The sequence below is a fragment of the Dreissena polymorpha genome, chromosome 14 (assembly GCF_020536995.1).
Source record: "Dreissena polymorpha isolate Duluth1 chromosome 14, UMN_Dpol_1.0, whole genome shotgun sequence".
NCBI lineage: Eukaryota > Metazoa > Mollusca > Bivalvia > Myida > Dreissenidae > Dreissena > Dreissena polymorpha.
This window is the reverse complement of record NC_068368.1, coordinates 38,106,584-38,128,700: the sequence shown is the minus strand read 5'-3', so window position 1 is coordinate 38,128,700 and position 22,117 is coordinate 38,106,584. Positions and strand designations below refer to the sequence as shown.

The 22,117-nt window shown below is 35.4% G+C and overlaps 1 long non-coding RNA gene across 1 annotated transcript; it reads left to right on the top strand.

The window, feature by feature from the left end:
- Window positions 1-4,831: 4,831 nt before the first annotated feature.
- Window positions 4,832-16,403, top strand: LOC127858908 (uncharacterized). Its single transcript, XR_008039189.1, has 3 exons — window positions 4,832-4,998; window positions 13,634-13,775; window positions 15,776-16,403. It is a non-coding gene; the product is annotated as an uncharacterized LOC127858908 (long non-coding RNA).
- The last annotated feature ends 5,714 nt before the right edge of the window (window positions 16,404-22,117 follow it).

Genomic DNA, 22,117 nt, shown 5'->3' with positions numbered 1-22,117 from the left:
GGAGTCCCTTAAAAAATCAAATAAAATTTAAGACACTTTCTTACTAGATTCAAGTTTTAAAGGCTTTATTTCCAACTATAAGATACTGATAAGCAGCAAACAGAAGTATGAAACCTGAACAGACTGCAAGTTATTCGCAGTCTGTTCTGTTTTTATGCTGGTTTCATATAGCCATTTTCACTTTTTCCTCTGAGCGGGAAAAGGGTTAACAGATAACAGTAACAAAAACATAAGTTACTTAGAAAATGTATCACCAACAAACCTGCATGCCCCTGTATTACAGTATGCAAGAGGTTGCTCCTGCACGTTGAGTTCAGCACCACGGTTGAGCCAATACAGGGCGAGTTGCGTGTTGCTGACGATGACAGCAGCACGTGGCGCGGGCCCGCCACTCTGCAGACGGAGAACATGCTCTGGGACTTCCCTGTAAAGATATACCCCTCCCAGCCGGGCCACGCCTCCAGTGTGACACTGCTTCAACTGTTACACTCTTTAACTGTGTAGCTGTAATTATTGTACCTTCTTGATTAATATGCAGTTTTCAAGGCTGATAGTGTCTCTATTGATTTTTGTATAAAACTGGAAGTATGAAAATTTTACACTCCTTACTCACGGTGCCTTTACCACGTGACTTTTTATGCCCCCTTCTTCGAAGAAGAGGGGGTATATTGTTTTTGGCCTGTCTGTCTGTCATTCTGTCCTAAAACTTTAACCTTGGTCATTACTTTTGCAATATTGAAGATAGCAACTTGATATGTGGCATGCATGTGTATCTCATTGACCTGCACATTTTGAGTGGTGAAAGGTCAAGGTCAGCCATCAAGGTCAAAGGTCAAATATATGGGTCAAAATCGCTCAAAAGGGGGCATAGTGTTTCTCAAACACATCACTTGTTAAGATCTGTGTTGGGAGAATAATACCAGGTAACATTTTAAAGAATGTCTTTTTTAATATTTCACCATTTTTGATAAGATAAAGCGAAAGCCCCCTCATTCGTGAGAGTTTTCTATGTGTATCATGATTTTTTTTAAATAAATAAGTATTTTTATCCCCCCGGTAGGATGGCTTATAGTGATCGTACTGTCCGTCTGTCTGTCCTTCTGAAATTCCGTCACACTTGCGTTTAGGTTTCGAAAAATGATCATAACTTTTTGTTATTCATCAGAGCGCAGCACTCGAAACGTCGTGCTGTGTACGTAACTTTTCATACCAAATGTTCTGAAGCTGTTTGCTGGAAAACATCTTTTAACCCTTTGAGCGCTAGAACCGGATTTTGAAGGCCTTTGCAAACAGTTAGGATCCAGATGAGACGCCACAGAACGTGGCGTCTCATCAGGATCCAAACTGTTTGCTATTCTGATAGTATTCTTTGAAAAAAAGTGAAGAAAATGATGATTTTATAAATTCAGCAGACGACATTTTAGCAGATGACAAATTTCCCAGCATGCAAAGGGTTAACATGAGTATACAAATGCAATCAGTTCACAGTTAACCTTGTTTATATACGAGAATTAATTTGCGCTATCGCAGAAGAAGACTTATTTACTCGACAGTGCTTTGACATACATACATGTAGGGTTTTGATTGTAAAAACTGCAGTATGTTGAACTTCATTTGTATACCACTTATTTTATAGTACAATACTTAGAAGATAACTTCTATCTTAAAGCGATGGTTAACTTAGAGACTTTGTATATAAGATTGGTTGTTGAAATAAGGTATATGCAAGCACACAATTACATTCCAAACATAATGAAGAAGTTATGAAAGTGTTAGTAGATAAATAATTTAATTAAAGAAATGAATTAAGATAATTAAAAGATTGACCTAGTAGTTCTTTTTCGTTAATGAGTATTCGACTATACCTCAATTAAAATTAACACAATTATAAGGCTTATACAATGAGAAATAATGGACTAAGTTGGTATCTGTGTGCTGTTTGCATTTAAATTGTTGAGAAGCAATTGAAAACTTACAGGGAGGTAATATTACAGCCATTTACAGTGTGCCTTAACCCTTTGCATGCTGGGAAATTTGTCGTCTGCTAAAATGTCGTCTGCTGAATTTCTAAAATTTCATTTTCTTCGTTTTTTTATTCAAAGAATACTATCAGAATAGCAAACAGTTTGGATCCTGATAAGACGCCACGTTATGTGGCGTCTCATCTGGATCCAAACTGTTTGCAATGGCCTTCAAAATTCAGTTCCAGCACTGAAAGAGTTAATCGCTATATCAGTTGAGGCCGTTGTCTTTTATTCCAAAAGACTGGGATATAATCCCGGTGGCAGGCAATGATTATTCATCTCAGCGATGTACATGGTAATATCACTGGACCGACACACGGGCTCTTGTGGAATTATGTACTTAATGGGATGAGACTTTGACGAAGAGTTTGTCAGTTATTCACATCAAATCGCATTGATCTTTCGGTCAGATAAGATTCTATACAGTTAAGAGGAGTTCCGATTTAAACTGCGATTGGGAGGCGGTATCTGTTAAGGACAAATCATAACAACAAATTTTACTCGGTACTGATCAATCGCTTTAAGAAGGTCATGGTGCATTTTGAGCATAGCTGCTTCAAAACTATGGTTGTTGCGATAAGCACTATGATATGACATTAAGCTGTTCTTTTCTATGTGAACTGTGATCTGCATTAATACAACCTTTTTAAGAATTGTGAAAAATTTATAGATTTGAGACTAATCGGTAATTTGGTAGTTCTTGTGAAATCCTGGTTCCTTTAACAATTGTTTTATTACCGCATGTTTCCATTCGATTGGAAATAAACCTTCCACCAGAGATCGATTTATAATTTCTGTGATAGATGGGATCATACACGGAAAATTGTCTTTCAGCTGTACTGTCTGCATGATGCCTAATGCACGGGTTGTTGACATTGATCAATATATCAGTTTTTCAAACTGTTAATTTGTGTGTCAATAGTAACTGTTACCAACAAATGCTCCAATGCGTTTATAACATGTGCGACTGCTGTTAATAAGCTAAAAATTGGCGATATGAAACCAAAAAGCATCATTTTCGGTGAGCTGTACAACTGTAAGAATTTAATTGCATCATAAGTTTTTTTACGTCATCAATTTTAAACGTCAAATCCATAAAAGTTTGTTCCCAAAATAACAATCTTTTTTCAGATATGAATCCAGGGAATTTAAATTAAGTGAGCAACAAAAACTCCCCGACACATTTGATTCCACGTTATTTATATCAATTTAAAGAATGTGTATTAAGTATGTAAACATATGTTTTAATGTGAAAATGTTCGTATGTACAGGGAATGCACACTTAATTAAACAGATGCTTAACGTCTGAAACGAACTGTATATCAAATTTACATTCTGGTTTAAATAAACAATTAAAATTAAGATATAAACGTGTTTTCGATATATATTATTGCATCGAACATGTTTATGAAATTTAAAAGTGATAAGTGTTATATTTTATTTATATTTTAAATCAAGGTAACACATAATAATTTTATATAGCCTTTATATAGCCTACAAAAGAGACTATATCATATTGGTTTCAATTCAGCAGTGCAAGGGTTGGGGAGAAGGTGCCGCATAATGTTTTCTCTGCGTTGATTAGCAGTTATAACAAAAGTACAAACATGTTATCGACATAGATTTTATAACTAAACATATTAATAAACCATTTAAAGATTATTGACATTATAAGAATTCTACATCCATTCACGTTAAGAAAAATAATGATTTCATTTCGCATACATACAACGACATTAGATGATACTTATTTCAATGCTACAATTCGCGCGTTGGAAATAAGGTTATTCAACCAGGGGCATTCATATGCATACGACAGTACGCCCGTGCGTATAATTCAATTTCAAACTTAAACAAATGAAAACTCTTAAAATTCGAAAAATGCAATAAAATGCGAGGGATAAGGGAGGGGGTGGGTGGGCTAGGGGTATAATTATGTAAACAAGCAAACAAGACGTCGAGTTTTAGAAAATAACAGTGAGTACAAAACACAACGCAGTCTTAACTCCAAACAAACGAGGTAAAGTCTTTTATTTTACTGATGTAGGGTAGTAATCACTGTGTAGACTTTACTCGTTTTACGACTTTCATTTTTTGGGGGAAACCAATATTCGGACACAGCTACCAGATTATGTTTACATGACGCAATTTCCAAAATGTCCGCGATTATGAAGGGCTTAGTTTTGGGCGCCACGTCGCACCAGGTTTAACGACTCGTGAAAACAAATACACTCGCAGTGGGCGTGGCACTTATGGAAGGGAAAGACCGCCAATATTATTCATCACCAGAAATGTTGCACGTGTTGAATATTAAGCTGATATGCTTTATCTTGCAATTATAGATTATACATACATTTCAAATAATATCCGTTCAAACGAGCAATGTTCGATATTCTATGTTTCAATTTTCAACAATGTTAATTTTTAGGGTCTAGACATCTCAAATGTTCATCTTGTTCATTGTCAAATTAAACACACGTTGACAACGTTGTGTACGGTTCGCATATAACCGTTTATTATTGAGTAAAAATAATATTTATATAATATAAATGACTTCCCAACCCGCAATTTCTAGCAAGCGAGTTAGAAACCTACAAATGATAATTTTCTTTAAAAAAAAAAAAAAAGAACGGATATGCATACACAAACGGATCGCATTTATTAAGTGTAGATCGATGTTTGATAAATATAGTATGGTACTTTAAAAATTCATTCATTTCATTTAAACCGCTGTTTAATAATCGCACCAAACCGTGGTGGTAGTAAAACAAGTTGTAGAAACGTCATCAATGACATCATAAAATTTAAACTTACATGTTATGATGACGTAGAATTTGTGATTACATCACTTTAATATTAAATTTTCATTTCTCGTCAGGACAGAAGGTCGATAATACACGCAGGTCGATAATACCCGACGGTGCTCTGTGTATATATTCGTAGCAAGCCATCAATTTGATCCGCTGTCGTGAAGGTAATTACTACGTTATTTTTATTTGACAATTAAAATAAGTTTTCATTTGATAAATGTGTGTCTAAAACAATTGTTGATGAACATTTCGAGGGCGGAGGGGGAAAAGCGAAATGGCTCTTAGGGCATTTTTTTTTAATTTTACAGGAGAAGGTTAAAACTGTATCAGATTAACACTTCAAACAATAAAGGCTATATAATTTCAGGTTTGATACAGAATATTTTGTTTTAAATTATATCACATTTTAAACAAAAACTTTTTTATTTTCACAAACAAATGTCACTTAGACCCTTTTCGCACTGAAATTTCACATTTTTGTGCTCAGCATTAAGAGCGAAACAGTACTATTTGAAGTTTAAATTAACTTGAATGATCAATTTACAGTATTTATTTAATATAAAATACTTTTCCTATATTAAATATAAAAATATTGCAAACAAATGGCACATTTTCGCACTAAAAACATACTTTTTTCAAATTATTTTCAAGAGCTTTTATTATTAACATCATAAATATTAGTTTAGTACATTCTTAGTTACAGTGAATGTGGTATATCTTGACCTTTTTATAGAAAGTACACACTTAAAGTCAAGCACACAACTGTGAACAACAACATCTACCATCATGAAAAAGAGCACGATTTCAGCATGATGTTTTATAAAATGTGAAGAGTCTCAATATAATGTACCGGTAGTATGCAGAGACAGAGTAGGGAATGGCGAAAGTGGGATGTGGCTGTCTCACATGTCATCAATAGGGTGCCACAACCAAAATGTATAATGACATACTAGAAAATGGCGCGGCAGAGAAAATGACATATAGATGTATTATACAAATTGTATTACAACTTACTTTTGCTATTTCATAAAACAAGTATTGCCTTCAGGTTAAGGATATTACAGTATTAAACAAGGCCATAATATCATGTGAATATCATTAAAACAAAATACAGGATGCAGTTAAAATACCCCAGTACAATAAAAGATGCACGTGGCATAGTGCAACATGATTGTACTCTGATATAAAAAGCAGTTTTCAGCTAGTTTGCTTTTTACACTGGCAAGGTACTAAGTACTCTACATCTCATAAACAGTCCGGGCACCAACAACTTCACATCTCACAATCATTTTAAATTTTTAGCATTGACTGGCATTTTGACAGAATTATGGCCCATTTTATACTTAGACAATTGAAAATTTTGTTAAGTTTTGTGTTTAGGTCAACTTAATTCCTAAAGTATCACAATTAAAAGCCATTGCTTTCATACTTGCAAAACTAACTAACTATCTTAAGAGGACTGTGAAGGCAAAGTAATCTAACTCTGAATGGCATTTTGACAGAATTATGGCCTTTTTATACGTAAAAAATTGAAAATTTGGTTAAAATTTGTGTTTAGGTCCACTTTATTTCTAAAGTATCAAAGCTATTGCTTTCATACTTGCAACACTTACTAACTATCATAAGGGGATTGTGCGGGCAAAGTAATTTATCTTTGACTGGCATTTTGACAGAATTATGGCTCCTTTAATACTTAGAAAATAAAAAAATTGGTTAAGTTTTGCGTTTAGGTCCACTTTATTCCTAGAGTATAAAAGTTATTGATTTCATTCTTGAAACACTTAATAACTACCATAAGGGGGCTGTGCAGGCAAAGGTATGTAACTCTGACTGGCATTTTGACAGAATTATGGCCCCTTTTATACTTAGAAAATTGAAAATTTGATGAAGTTTTGTGTTTTGATCCACTTTACTCCTAAATTATCATAGCTATTGCTTTCAAACTTGGAACACTTGCTAACTATTATAAGGGAATTGTGCAGGCAAAGTTATGTAACTCTGACTGGCATTTTAACAGAATTGTGGCCATTTTTTGACTTAGTAACTTTGAATATTTGGTTAAATATTGTGTTTAGATCCACTTTACTTCTGAAGTATCAAGGCTACTGCTTTCAAGCTTCAAATACTTTTTTACTATTATGAGGGTACTGTACCTTTCAAGTCGAACTTGACATTGACCTTTGGTTGACCATGACCCTCAATGTCAAAGTATTAAATTTTGCTAAAATTGCCATAGCTTCTTTATTTATGATCAGGTTTGATTCATACTTTGACAAAACAACACTTACCTGACAAAACACAATAGACTCCACCCAAAACATCCCCCACGCCTCACTCCAGAATCCCCCCGCCCTAAAAAAATAAATATTTTGTTTCCGTTGTTTTCTTATTTTTTAATAAATGACCACACCCCACACTATACCCCCCTATCACCCCCGACCCCCCCCCCCCGCCCCTAATTGCAAATTTTGGATAAAAAAATTTGGGTAGGAAAAAAATGGGAACGAAAAAAAATTTGGGTACGAAAAAAATGGGTTCGAAAAAAAAATTGGGTTCAAACAAAAAGGGGTACGAAAAAAAATTGAGGGAACGGGGAAATTTAGGTACGAAAAAAAAATTTGGTACGAAAAAATATGGGTACCAAAAACAATTGGGTACGAAAAAAATGGGTACGAACAATTTTGGGTGCGAACAAAAAATGGGGAGTGTACGGGGAGGTAGTTCCCGTGGACCTCTCGATAAATTTGAAAGAGGACGGGAACCAAGCTGCCTTTACCTTTATCAATGGCCCTGGGGTGGGTAATGTGGACATGGATGGTCGAGATAGACCGTGTTGTCATTAGAGATGTTCAGTATTAATTAAGTCAATTGGTGAATAAATGAAGAAGTTATGTAAAAACAAAACTTTGGTCCCCACCCCAACCCCCATTGTCCACTATTTCTTCTAGTGCTGCAACAATATACCGGTTTATCGGTATATATCGCAATACGCAATCCGCATATTGTATTGCGATACGACTTTCATCATACCGGTACGAACATTTTACAAAAATGCATTCAAATTTCGTCCAGAAAAGCCATTCGAAATAATGATAACAAGGTAAACAAAACAAAGCAGTGTACAAAAAAATTCCGTAAAAATAGCATTCTGAAAGTGTATTATACGAAGTAGCGTTGTTACATCGGAGAATTATCGTTGAATTAATTGCGCACAGCTGTAAATGTTTTGTTCGATTCTGAATTGAGCATTATTAAATTTGTATTCGGAATTTCGGAATTACGCTTCCAAATTTTAATGCTAATGCGACAATATTTTTTTTAAGCGTCAAATAAAAAGATCTTTATCCTTTGTCTCAATAAAAAGCGCGCGAAAATTATACAGACATGTAGAACATGGCATGGAAAGTATGGGTGTATTTTGTGTTGTATAAAAACGGGAACATCACGTCAGGTGAATTACGCGTGTTCAGTGGAAAAAACGCCCCGGTTGAACGTTATTTCATCACATCTTTAAATAGTAACGAATGCCAAAATGTATTTGATACTTAAGAAAATTTGCGAATGTTTGTGTTTCTTGTTATTCTTGAGCACATTTATAGTAAATATATACCAGAATTTGCTTTCAAATTGGAATATACGGGATTATCCGGTAATTGGCAAGTTATAATTTTGGTACAAGTTAGCAATATATTGCGATATATTGCAATACGGGTTTTTGAACTGACAATATATTGCAATACGGTTTTTGGCGTATTGTTGCAGCACTAGTAAATATATACCAGAATTTGCTTTCAAATTGGAATATACGGGATTATACGGTAATTGGCAAGTTATAATTTTGGTACAAGTTAGCAATATATTGCGATATATTGCAATACGGGTTTTTGAACTGACAATATATTGCAATACGGTTTTTGGCGTATTGTTGCAGCACTAATTTCTTCCTACACTTTTAGCACTAGAACCTTGAAACTTACACACATGGTAGCTATATGTGAGACGGTGCACTATTTGGAATTTGGATATGACCCCTGGGTCAAAAGTTATGGGGTTGGGATGGGGCCGGGTCAGAGATTTTCACGCATTTTTTAGGTTATTTTACATCAACTTCTTCATTTCTACACCGATTCACTTGATACTGAACTTCTCTTATGACAATCCGGTTAATCTCAATTATGCATTGACCCATAACCAACGCTGGGGCGCCCCGCCCACATAGACCACGCCCACCCAAAATTTTGTTTTAACTTAACTTTTTCATTATTCACCAATTGAATTCATGGAAGTACTTAACATCTCTTATGACAACACGGTCTATCTCGACCATCCATGTCCACATTACCCATCCCGGGGCCCCACCAACATAGGCCTTCCCACCCAAAATTGCCTTTTAATTATAACATCTATGCGGCGTGGGGATACGCGTCGGCCTATGCCGCGCCATTTTCTAGTTTGAAACGCTATCGAGGTCACATCCTGGGACTACAACCAGTACTTGGTGTCTATGGGGGAAATCTAAAAAACGCTCCCACAGTGGAGATCAAACCCGTGACCTCCCGATCGCTAGGCGGACACTTTATCACTTTTGCCAATAAACGAAACATGTATCCACTACACCACTGTAGCCTACGTAATTATGAACAACCTCTGGCAAAAAATACCGACCAAATCACATCACTCCTGAATGGTTACTTACTTATTAACATCCACTGCCTCAGCTACCAATCAAATTAAATCATCCCCGAATGGTTACTTACGCTCATTTGGGTCATTGTCAACCTGAAATGGCCCACAAGTCACCCGGGGTGACTAGAAGCCGATTTATGTCACCCTGTGGTGACTTAAAGCCGACGCTAGTCACCCCCGGGTGACGTGATCTGGCTTCATGTCACCCCTTTGCAGGGAAAATCTTAGGTACGCGTCCTCGCCGTATAGAAATCGCAGGGAACTCAAACATTTGCTATAATATATGCGTACCCAAAATCCTAAAAAAGTGTATAAATTATGATACTGGAAAATATTTCGCGAACGGAGAAAAAAAAAATTTAAGTCCAAAAAACTTGCAAATCGACCGAAAATAGTCGCCATTATACTATTGCGCAATCAATAATCCGGGTCATTGGCAAGCTTAATTTTGTATTCAACAATAGGAAGCGTCATTATGATACGGAGCATGGGTTGCATAGCACTATATTTTTCTGACACTTTTGTAATTTTCTAGCAACAAATTAACTGTCCTCGTGCATGTAAAGCATGCGAAAATAAGAAATATTTTTTTTTTCAATGATGAATAAAACTCCTAGTGGTTTGTTTTAAAGTGGAAACTTTTTTTGTTAATTACGCTGCATTTTAATGGCTACAGTCGTTGGAATATGTCAGTATTGACATAAAACTGTTAATCTATTAAATGGTCTAGTGGGGTTATTGTTTGTCGCACTTCACACGCGTTAATGTTGGAGGCGCTAACAATTTAGACCAAACTGGGAAACAACCGGAAGTCCCTGTTCACACCTACCCTCACCCGCGAAAAACCTCCCTTCATCAGCTATCCGTTATGTGGTCAACAGCCCAACGTAAGCTTTCAATGTAGAAGTGCAAAAACACAATCAAACTAAAAGACAAAGAAGTTTTGTATATTTTTTTCAAACATTTTTTTTTTTAATCGGTTGCTACCAATTCATATCTGCCGTTACTGACTCTTTTTTTGTTCCGACAATGGCCCCTTCAGTCTATAAGATTATAGGGTGTAGTTTTCTGAAATAAAAAATACCGCGCAGCCGTTTTCCCGCTACTTAAATAACGCTTAATCCGATTGGTAACCGATAATTTCGTAGCCAATAGAAATCGTTGTTTCAATTTTTCCGCCCAAAACGGTGCAAATTTTTCTTCTGCTCATCGATGGGACCCATACTTTTTCGGGATACGGACAAAACCCCTCCCGGATAATAACCCTGCCGTCAGTTTCATAGGGGGCGGACAAAAACCCTCCCACGAATAAACGGGGCGGACAAAAACCCTCCCATGAAAAAACGGGGGCGGACAAAAACCCTCCAATAAAAAAACGGGAGCGGACAAAAACCCTCCCGTGAATGGAATTAAACACTATCAAATGTAATTGTTTCACACATTGTGTTTTTAGGGCTGAAAAATTGAAAGAAGAAAATGTGTATCCATTAACTGTATGCATACCGCTTTCTAATGTGCATATATATCCGATAATCCAATATAATTACAACATCAATTAAAACATAAAATGAGACCATTGATAGACAAGTGAATTTAAATTAAGATTGAATGCAATACGATACAGAGCAACGTTTAATCGCGTCATACGCGCATTCATGCAAAAAAAACGTGCTTTCCGGGAAATTTCTAAAAATCAACAATCTATCAAAATATCAAACTGTGAATCGGCAACTGCGGACAAAAACCCTCCCGTGAAAGCAATTAAACACCGACAAATAGCAAACTGTGAATCTGCAACTACTTTTAGTTGTTAATAAGTTTAATCGCAGAATCAATTAAAAGCAATTAAACACCGACATATGTAATTGTTTCACACAATGTTGCATTCGTTAATCCGAAAAATTCCGATGATGAATAAAAAAGATACACAACTTTAGTGTTACTTAAAAAAGTATAAATAATCGTTGGTACTTGAATTCATAGCTCAGATTTACGGGAGGGTTTTGTCCGCCCGCGTCTCTTAATGAGAGGGTTTTCGTCCGGCCCCGTTTTTTCATGGGAGGGTTTTCGTCCGTCTCCGTTTTTTTTATGGCAGGGTTTTTGTCCGGCCACTATACAACTGACGGGAGGGTTTTTATCCGGGAGGGGTTTTGTCTACTTTTTCTCTGGTGACAGGGTCCCATAGATTAAAAACCTTTAAGGCCCTGAGACTCATACTTTTGATTTCTAAAATTATCACTGCCATGGTGACATGAATTGGCTTCTAGTCACCCCCGGGTGACAAAAATCGGCTTGAAGTCACCACAGGGTGACATGAATCGGCTTCTAGTCAAACCCGGGTGACAAGAATCGGCTTCATTCATTTATGTGTCTATGTTGTTTTGTATTGTGCTGTTTTGTACTGTTTTGGCGATTGGTCACTTGTCTTTAACTAAGGACCAACTAATTGTTTATAATAAGAACTAAATACTGCTCCAGCAGCTGGAGTTTCACTTCTTTATATTGAAGTCACCCACAGGGTGACATGAATCGGCTTCTGGTAACCCCCGGGTGACTTGTTGGACATTTCAGGTCGACAATGACCCAATGAGCGTTACTTACTTATTGTTATCATCCACTGGCACAGGTACCAAGCAAATCACACCACTCCTGACTGGTTACTTATTGTTTAACAACCACCGGCACAGGTACCAAACAAATCACATCACTTCTGAACAGTTACTTACTGTTAAGCAACCACTGGCACAGATACCAAGCAAATCACAACACTCCCTAATGGTTACTTACTTATCACCATCCACTGGCACAGATACCAAGCAATTCACGTCACTTCTGAATGGCTACTTACTGATTAACATTCGCTGGCATAGATACCCTGCAAATCATATCTGACACTCCTGAATGGCAACTTATTGATTAACAGCCATTGGAACAGATACTTAGCAAATCACATCACCCTTGAATGGTTATTTATTGTTTAACATCAACTGGTACAGATACCAAGCAAATCACATCACTCCTGAATGGTTACGTGTTGTTTAAAATCCACTGGCGCAGATACCAATCTAATCACATCACCCCTGAATGGTTACCAACTAATTCACATCTCACCTCAGAAACAAATTAGTGTTGGTAAATACCACAATATCAACCGACTTACTGCAATGTTTGTTAATATTTATTTATCGTCAATGTTATGTTTAACTTTTTATGACGTTGTATACAAAACACTAGGTACTAGGTTATTCCGAAAGAAGAATACAAAGATTTAAGGTATCTTCAATTAAACAATTACACAACTTAACATTCTAATGATGAACACTTTACTGCATTTATTCTTCTTGTTTTCTTTAACAAGATATTTTACATTCAAAATTAGGTAGAGCTCAAAACAAGGCTTACATCTCTTTGAAATTCATTTCAATTAAAACTAGTTTTTGTGCAATTACGTTTCAATTTTTTTAATAAGCTTTATAGTTTAAAAATATACTTGTTTAAATAAAACAGAATGTTAAATATCGATTCAATGCTTATTAAATTTGTCAAAAAAGTTAATTATTAACGTTACACATGAAACGAATAATTAAAGAAAATTCGTAAATACCCAAATTCAGTGCGAAAAGTGTCTAAGTGAATAATTTTATCAATAGTTTTTCTTATTTTATCACCAGTTACAAAATATTATCTGTTCTGGAGGTTTTCAAAATACAAATATATTATTTTTTGTAAATATATTCCTCAATTATTGTTAAAAGTTTCGTTAAGAATTGTTTTTAACATCAATCACCTGAATGCCAAAGAGCTCTAAGTAGCACTTCAATGGCTGTCTGCATATAGACCCTTTTTGCACTATAAAATATTATTTAATTTCACTTAGAGCTTTAGGACAAATTTCAATTTAACTTTTTATTTGATTGCATGGAACTAAGCTATTATTATACATGATGGGCATGGATTTTGCGATACAAAATATACAAAAAAGTCATTTTGTGAAAAAAATGTCAGTTAGAGCCGTTTCGCTTTCATCCCTCGATTTACTGTATATTTAAATACAAATGTTAACATATTTTATCACAGCTACACAGCAATGCGTTGTGTTATTATTTTCAACAGAATTTGGGATCTACTGTCATCGTAACCAGAACAATGCCGTCTGTCCAGATATCGGTTGTCCTCATGGTCGTGTGCAGCCTCGCAGCCGCAGCTGTATTTATGCCATGGATCAGTCCGGAAAGAAGAGATCCAACGAAACGAGGTATTAATTACAGAATAAACTTCCCTGTATATTAAAAAATGTATTACAGTCGAAATTTTAATTTGAAAAAGATGCGTCTTGACACGAAAGACCTCCTTAAAATTATTTTTTGCGATATTAAGTATATGATGTCAGATGAACCTCGCCTGTTCACACCTTAGCGAGAAGATATTCATACCTTACTGAAGCCGAAATAAAATATTAATGGTATGTAAGTTTTATTTATTGAAAATTACTTATTAACAAAATACATGCAAATCCTGCTTTGCCAGAGTTGAGTAGTATTAGTGTATAATCGGCCCTAGCAGGCCGAGGGCCCCGGTTATAGACGTTCAGTTTAGCTCCGTCGTATGTTATTGTCTAATTAGTAATTATCACCTACAATGACTTAGGCAGTATCATGTGTCAGAGCTACGCAAGAAGTCTTTTATCGACCCACTGCCTTTCGTCAGAGGTTCAGTATGAGGCTTGGTCCGATCCTATACATACGGTCCAGCTCTGACGTATGCTATGATTTACAATACATGTTATTTATTTTTTTGTTCTTTAAAATGTATTCTTATTAAGCTTTCCGAACATAAATTGCCATTCAACTAATTAGCAATGTCTGACGGAACTTGAGTGACTTATTTTTTTGATGAAGCAAAACTAGTGTTAGCTGGGCACTCTGGATTGTCGGGCTTGTTTTGACATTGTAATATAAACGAAATAAGCATCGACGAATTCCAAACATATTTCTGATTGCGTATAACCGGACGGTAGTCGTGCATAATTGTAAACTTCCTTAGGAAAAAATATTTTCGTCTGTCATGCATTGGATTTCGTAAACCATGCTTTGTCATACTGGTTAAAATGCATACAAGATTGTTTCAAATTAAGGCGGTTTAATCCAATTTATTGACAAGAGATAAGATAATGGAAGTGCATATTGTTGTTAGAAGCACTGTAATTCATTGGCCATGATCAACGCGTTTCAATTATTACATTTTATTACATGACACTTTTTTTCAAGCTCTATCTCATCCTAAATTAATTTATGTATTGCTAGTTTCTAATCTGCAGTTTAAGTTTTAACTTTTATTCAGTATTTTCATATGTCAAATTTTGTAAACATATGTTTTTTATCCTGCCTCTGTAGCAAACATTGACCAAATAAAGCCGGGTCGAATAAATTTTCCCATCACCGGTCAACAGGAAGTAGTGTATTCCTACGCACGCTGTGACGATTAACATGTTCTAATATTTGACCTTTGAAATTTATTGGGACACAACATGAATGTTATCGTTATATTATGATTACGCAATTTATGACGTATATAGTGTGACGTCATTTTTCGATAAAGCTCGCCCAATTTTCTTTTTCTAAGCCTCACCGGATAAACTTTCTCCATCTCGGCACCAACCATGTATTCTCTATATCGTTATTACTTTTGCGTTGTTCAGTGATATTTTGCTTAGTTTTATTAAAATACTGTTTTGAAGCTGTTAAGTTCTGTTGACGTCGCGCAATCGGATTCTTTTCAGAGCTAGAACACTCGGCCAAATATATTATATCGGCACAGATGAACAGAGAAACACACGTCGTTATTTTAGTAAAAAATATTAGTGAAATTTAAACTGTAAAAGGTTTATTCACCATATTTCTTTTTCAGACCTCGAATCGTTGAAATGACCTCTATTACTATTTATAAGGCTATAAGAAAAACGTGTATATAAGTAGATTTAGTACGTACTTGATATTTATGGATAATAACCATATATGAATAGTATTAGATATTACAATCCATTTTTATGAAAAATATGTAATTAAATACAGGTTTAAATATTCCGTCTGTCTGTCTGGCTGTTCATTTCCCCCCAATGAATTGCAATGCCATTCAATATTCGAAAATGTAGAAATATCGTGTAGGCGGAGCTTACAAGGCACTGATATAGTTTTATACTTGACTTGGCACAATGTTATTACGGGTCACACACTACAATTCCGTTTTTGCTTTCAGGTGCCTGTTCCTGTCAATATTTCTGTAAGGCCTCGGAATGCGTGGGCGAAAGTAACTTCTGTGTTTCATGGCAATGGGGTTCCCGTAATCGTAATCATCTAAAGAAAATGTGCTGTAACCGTGAAAAATATGATTGTGTTAACAGAATTTGGAAACATTAAATAAAGAAAGTGTAAGACTTTGTATATCCGCTTGTGTTTTAAATTAACGCTGTGACAAACTAATCGTCGTTTTTTTCTACTTATTGATAAAAATAAATTAAGATTACCCATTTTCTAGCTCGCCTTGTCATTAAATATATACGACTCTTTGTACAAACGTATTTTATAAGCCACCTCTTTTCCAATGCTCTTCGGTTAAATTACTAAGTTTGTTATTCAATAAACTTCGAAAATTGAAATCTCTTTTCACTATAACGCTTCTTTGTGTGTGATATCGCAACAAGATATTAAACGTAATGGGAGCTTCATTTTGAGTAAACGTATAAGTTGTTATCACGTTTCTTTATTTTCTGTAAGATAGCCGTGCGGAATACCATTGTTTCAGTTGTAGCCAAAGGCATATATTTGCTGATTTTGCCAATAAACTGAAACTATTGGTTTAGTCAAATAAATAGACTTGAAACTTGTATGCGTTACTCTCTGTATTATATTTTAGTTGAATAATTGTATTAATTTCAAATACAAAATGACACAAGGGCATATTTGATTCCGAAATCATACTATATTTGTATTGGAATCACTACGAACTGACATCGAATCATCGCGATTATTCGTATCATCGCACTTCCGAATAATCAGTTCCTTACAAACGTATACGTATCTGACTTTATATTTTCAGTATTGCTGAATTGCTTTACCTAAAACAGTTAACACAACATGTGTAGATCTTAAGAAATATGAGTTAAATAACAGGATATAAATATATAGAATAAAAAGAGGATATTAATTTTGTTCATGTCACTGTACGATCGTTTGTTATTTCATGAGTAATCATGCAAAATATATTTTATCGAGTGTCGCAGTCACGAGTGAACATATTATTTTTCTATGGTCACGAGTGAAATATTACAAACGATCTTACACTGACATGAACATTTTTTATGTTTCTTTAATGCCCATTTTTTTTTCAAGAAAATAATTAACAGCTGTTTCCCTTTCGTTGAAAAGTTACCCTTTCTCCCGTGGCGTGCCTCAATACTGGAAACAACATGTGACTCGCTCTATGAAAACAAAGCTTAATGCATAAAGTAAATCTTGATATGATAATCTAAAAATAGAAAAAGTAGTTCTGAAAATGGGTTATTTTCACCGGTGAGAATAACAATTTGTTCATTTTCACTGATGTTATTTGACAGCAGAAATGTCATATTTTATCATTGGGTATAAAAGAAATATGCATCCATTTATTCCTAGTCATCACATAAAGATAGTCGTAATTGTCTTTATATGATACAGTTTTAGAAATAATATACCGTTTTAATTCCGTAGGGCGTCTATTTATTTGTGGCTGATCATTTGAATCTAAATACGTCAACAAGTACAAACGACAACAACAGCTCGGACATCAACTTAATTTATGTTATAATTTCGTAGTAAATTAAAAAAAAATTATTGTACCAAATATGATCAATACGATAATTATTTCCAATAAAAGACGACACAGTAATGACTGAAACGCTGTTCAGAGGATTATACAGAATGAAGCGGAATAGACTCAAATTTAGTGTAAGATGAACATCGGCAATGACTGACATCGGGAATGTATTATAGATACATACAAGTATAAACTTAATCCTTTCTGGTTGAAAAGATTTCAGAACCCACCAACATATATTGTATATAAGAATATTGGAACATAGGATTAATTAAATTCCAGGTACATTATCAGGAGAATACTTTTTACCATTCGATGGTCTTTTAAGGTAGCGCACCTCTAATGGGCACATATCCAAATATAATCTGATTAATTATTTTCTTTATCACCATCATTTCACTGAACTACATGCAAATTTGTAGGTAGGCTTTCCATGCTTCTTAAAAAAATATACCGATTTTTTAAAAACCACCCACGCTCGGCTTTTGTCCAGTTTATTTTCACCCATGGGATATATAAAAGTTCCATAATTCATTCAAATTTCCAAATATGGGCATGCAGTTGGTGTTTACAGATGCAGTAAAGGTGTTTAAAGTTTAAACAAGATGAAATAAGTATTCTTTTACAGACATTTATTTTTTTAAACATTTTATCTATGGAAGAGCGCCATAAAATGTGAGTTATTTCAGCCAAGTAAAAATTGAGTCGGTTAAAAACAAAGTGTCATAAAATTCAAAATAGTATCATTTAAGTTATATTTTAAACGTAGTTTTTATAGAAACACTTTATACAGCAAAAATACCAAGAAATAGACAGATTTACCGTTTACTTTTTGAAATAAAAATAAAAAGGCAACATGCATCATTCGTATTTTCAGCAGTAAATCACCCAATTTAGCCATAACGTTGTTTTAATTTTAAAAATTGAAGGATATGCATAAAAAGTTCAACATATTTAACAATAAACATAGCATATATGCTTTATTAAATCAAGAAAAAGAAATAAAACGCGTCGCAAAAAGTATGCGATGTGGGCAGGATTCGAACCTGCGCGGGAGATCTCAAAAGATTTGCAGTCCATCGCCTTAACCACTCCCACGACAACTTTACATTTGTGCTAGCTTAAATTACATATCCATAAGTGAACAGGTAAAAAGGCTCGTCAATCTTTGAAGAAATCGCGAAATCGTATTTTTTCAGATGATATTTTGATCAAAGTCAATATTTATTGTGAAAATAATGTATTCTAAAGGAATTACGTAAACATATATAAAAATTCGAAGTTTGAAAATAATAAAATGCATCTCTCGGAAATAACCGATCATTGAAGATCGGCAATGATCGTAAAATAAATCGCGGGAAATCATTAGGGATGCGCTACCTTAAAGCAGATAATCAAGAGCCTGTATAATACAAGACAATACATTAACAAAAATACAAACTAGTTTCCCCGCATTGGAAATGTCAAGTCAAAGAATTGTGGGCTTCAACCGTTTGAAAGACATGCCAAACCTTACGCTTTTCCCAGAATTAATCACAAATCGCACACGCGTAAACATACATTAAACAAGAATTATTAGAACTGTAAAGTTAGTCTGAAGCTTAAACTTAAAATCCAAAGAGCCATGTTTAAATACCACGCATTAAAGTAACACACATGGACAACCAGCTCATCGCGACATTTTTACATGTGTGTTCTCACAATGTGTCAACATTCTGTAAAGTTGTTATGGTTTCTTCAGGCACTCTTCGACAGACATTTGAGACAGGCCTTACCATTTAGAGCGCGTATTTATTGACGTATATGTGACATCATTTAAGTGTAAAAATGTACTCGTAAGAGAGCCTGATTGCAGTTGCACTTAGTAAATGTATTATGTGAACTCATTTAGATTCATGTTTTGATATTACTGTTTAATTGTTGCGTCTTGTTTTTGTTGTTCTCGTTTTTGTCTTTTTGTTCGTATTTTTTGAAATGACATCACGCGAACAAAACCAATACTATTGCGTTTCTTAGAAGTGCAGTTATGTTAAAGTTTTTTTTTCCGATGCCGGTACGGGCTCACTTAATCTCGATGTATATAACAGCTTATGCTCCGTCTTCCATGTTTGAAGAAGTAGAAACATTTGAAGACCGTAAAATAAAAATACCGGTACATTGCAATTGATGGTGAGGGTGTGCGGAAATATACTAAATGCGGTAACACTAGGAATATTCGACATATCTTAAACCGTAATACTTTAAAAATAATCTAGTTGGGGTCGGAAAATGGAATAACCGAAAACCGTCTCGAGGTTCCAGTGATTTTTGCGACAGACAATTTGCAGCATTGCCGGTAATTATAATCACTAAAACAGAGAACTCTCGAGTAGTGTACTAATTTGTTTGTGTTTTTTTAATAGCTAACCAATACACATCTTGTTGATTGCATATCTTTCATTCTGACTGGACATTACCTGAATGATATCGCAAAACATGGCTTGACGCACACATAACAAGAGAATGAATCTCGCAACAGATGCGAATTGATACATTCAAGACAATGGACATAAACACTGGTGTATGACACTACACCAAATAGAGTTAAAATGAACCATCCTTCACACTCCGTCCTTTCTTCAAATTGTTTTAAGAAATTGATATAACCAATTCCCACAATATGAAATATTTTTTTAATTACAACAATATATAATAAAAGAAACGAACTTATTTGGGGAAAAATAGATAAGACTTTAATGAAAAACAATCGAACCTCGAATAAAAATTACAACATAAATGATACAGACACGTAAACTGTACTATTATGAATAACATTCTTGTCAAAGGGGAGTTTCTTTGTAAAATATAATATTAACTATAAAAACGAGTTGTCTCCGGACGATGTTTTTTAAGCTTAATTTATGGAAAATATGAAGACACACAAAGATTTTTAACATTCATTTGCAACTTTAAAGGGGCCTTTTCATAGATTTTGGCATGTTTTGAAGTTTGCCATTAAATGCTTTATATTGATAAAATGTAAACATTACATTTTAAAAGCTCCAGTAAAAAATCAAAAATAAAATTTAAAAAAGAAAAAAAGGAGCCCGCAGCAGGGCTCGAACCAGCGACCGCCGGAATCCTGAAGTAAAAAAGCATAAGCCAACTGAGCTATCCTGCCAAGCATACATAAGAAGCGTATTTTATACGTTATATAATGCCTCGGTCACACTGTCACGAATCGGCTACGAATGAGCTACGATTAAATCGGCTACGAATGACTACGAAATTGTCAAAATTCGTAGGCCGCTACGATTTCAATACGGAGCGCAACGATGTCAGTACGGATTTCGACGAATCTACCATCAAAATGTTGGAAACCGAACAAGGAAAGGTACGGACTGCTACTGATCGACGCGATTTAGTACGGAGCGCCACGAATCGGTACGATCAAACTAGGAATCCGCTACGGTCTGGTACGATTAAGTACGATGCTACGCGAATCAGTACGATCTAACTACGGACCCGCTACGTTCTAGTACGGGTAAGTACGTACTAGAACGGTCCGCTACGAAGCAGTGGGAATTGCGACGGACTGGTACGGACAGGTAGAAACGAACTACGATTGAACATTGCGCCCACAGCCTCTTGTATTGTCATACACAAAATGCATCAAATAGAAGAGATCATGCAAGCGGCAGCAACAGCGCTTAACAGAAATAATGGAATCAGCCGTGTCTGGGGAAGAGTCTTTGTGGCAGAATAGACATTAAGCATCGGAATCGCTGAGCGAAAATACCAAAAGCATTCTCCACAACTCTCCTGGCTCTAGAAGAGCGATAGTTTAAAATTCGCTCGTCCTTCTCAAGGCCTCGTCGTGAGAATGGCTTCATGAGCAATGTCCTCATGGCAAATGCGATCCAATATTTACCCATATGATTTGGTAATCGACGTCAACCAGGGCCATCAGCACAACAGAATGGTATTAAGTTTAGCCACCGTTCTTGGGACATTGTATGGCTACATGCTTTCCATCTAGAGCTCCAATGGCGTGTGGAAATTGCCATTTAGCCGCGATCGGCTATGGCCTTCCACTCCTCAGGCTCAGTAGGAGTCTGGATAACACCCCCAGCACATCAATGTACGGTAACTGCCCCCCTGTGGCCAAGAACCTTAAGGTAATTGCCAACTTCAAATCGGGATTGATGGACTGTCTGAACCAGGTGTGGTTCTTCGTGATCCTGGGACCAACGACCTGTAATAGCTCATGGAATATATGAGGCCCGATTCTGGTGAAGTTTCTAAATGCCGCCGGATCTTCAGCCATCAGTTCGGCCATCAAAGTATCGTATTGGGCGAGAGCGGGTCGTCTTAAAAGCCAGTCTCTTATCAACCACCTCATTTTTCTTCTCTGATCTGATAAAATACGTAATTATTGATGTAGAAATATAGATTATGCTTAGGAAAGTATGATTAATTTTGTATTTTATTATGTCGGCTATTAATTTAACAAGTATTACATCATGTAAAAATTAGAGTAAGATTCAAAAGGCATATGAGACAGACACTTACCTGCAAATTAAAAAAATGTATTACTCGTGAGTTCAAATTCTTATATTTTCTAAATACATAACTTTTAGTACAAAGCTATACTAGTTATACGATATTGAATCATTATTACCTCTGCGCATATCGTCAAGCAGCTCGACTACGGCCTCTGCATTTTGTGCCGTGTCGGACCGTATTTGGTACAAAAACGAATATGTA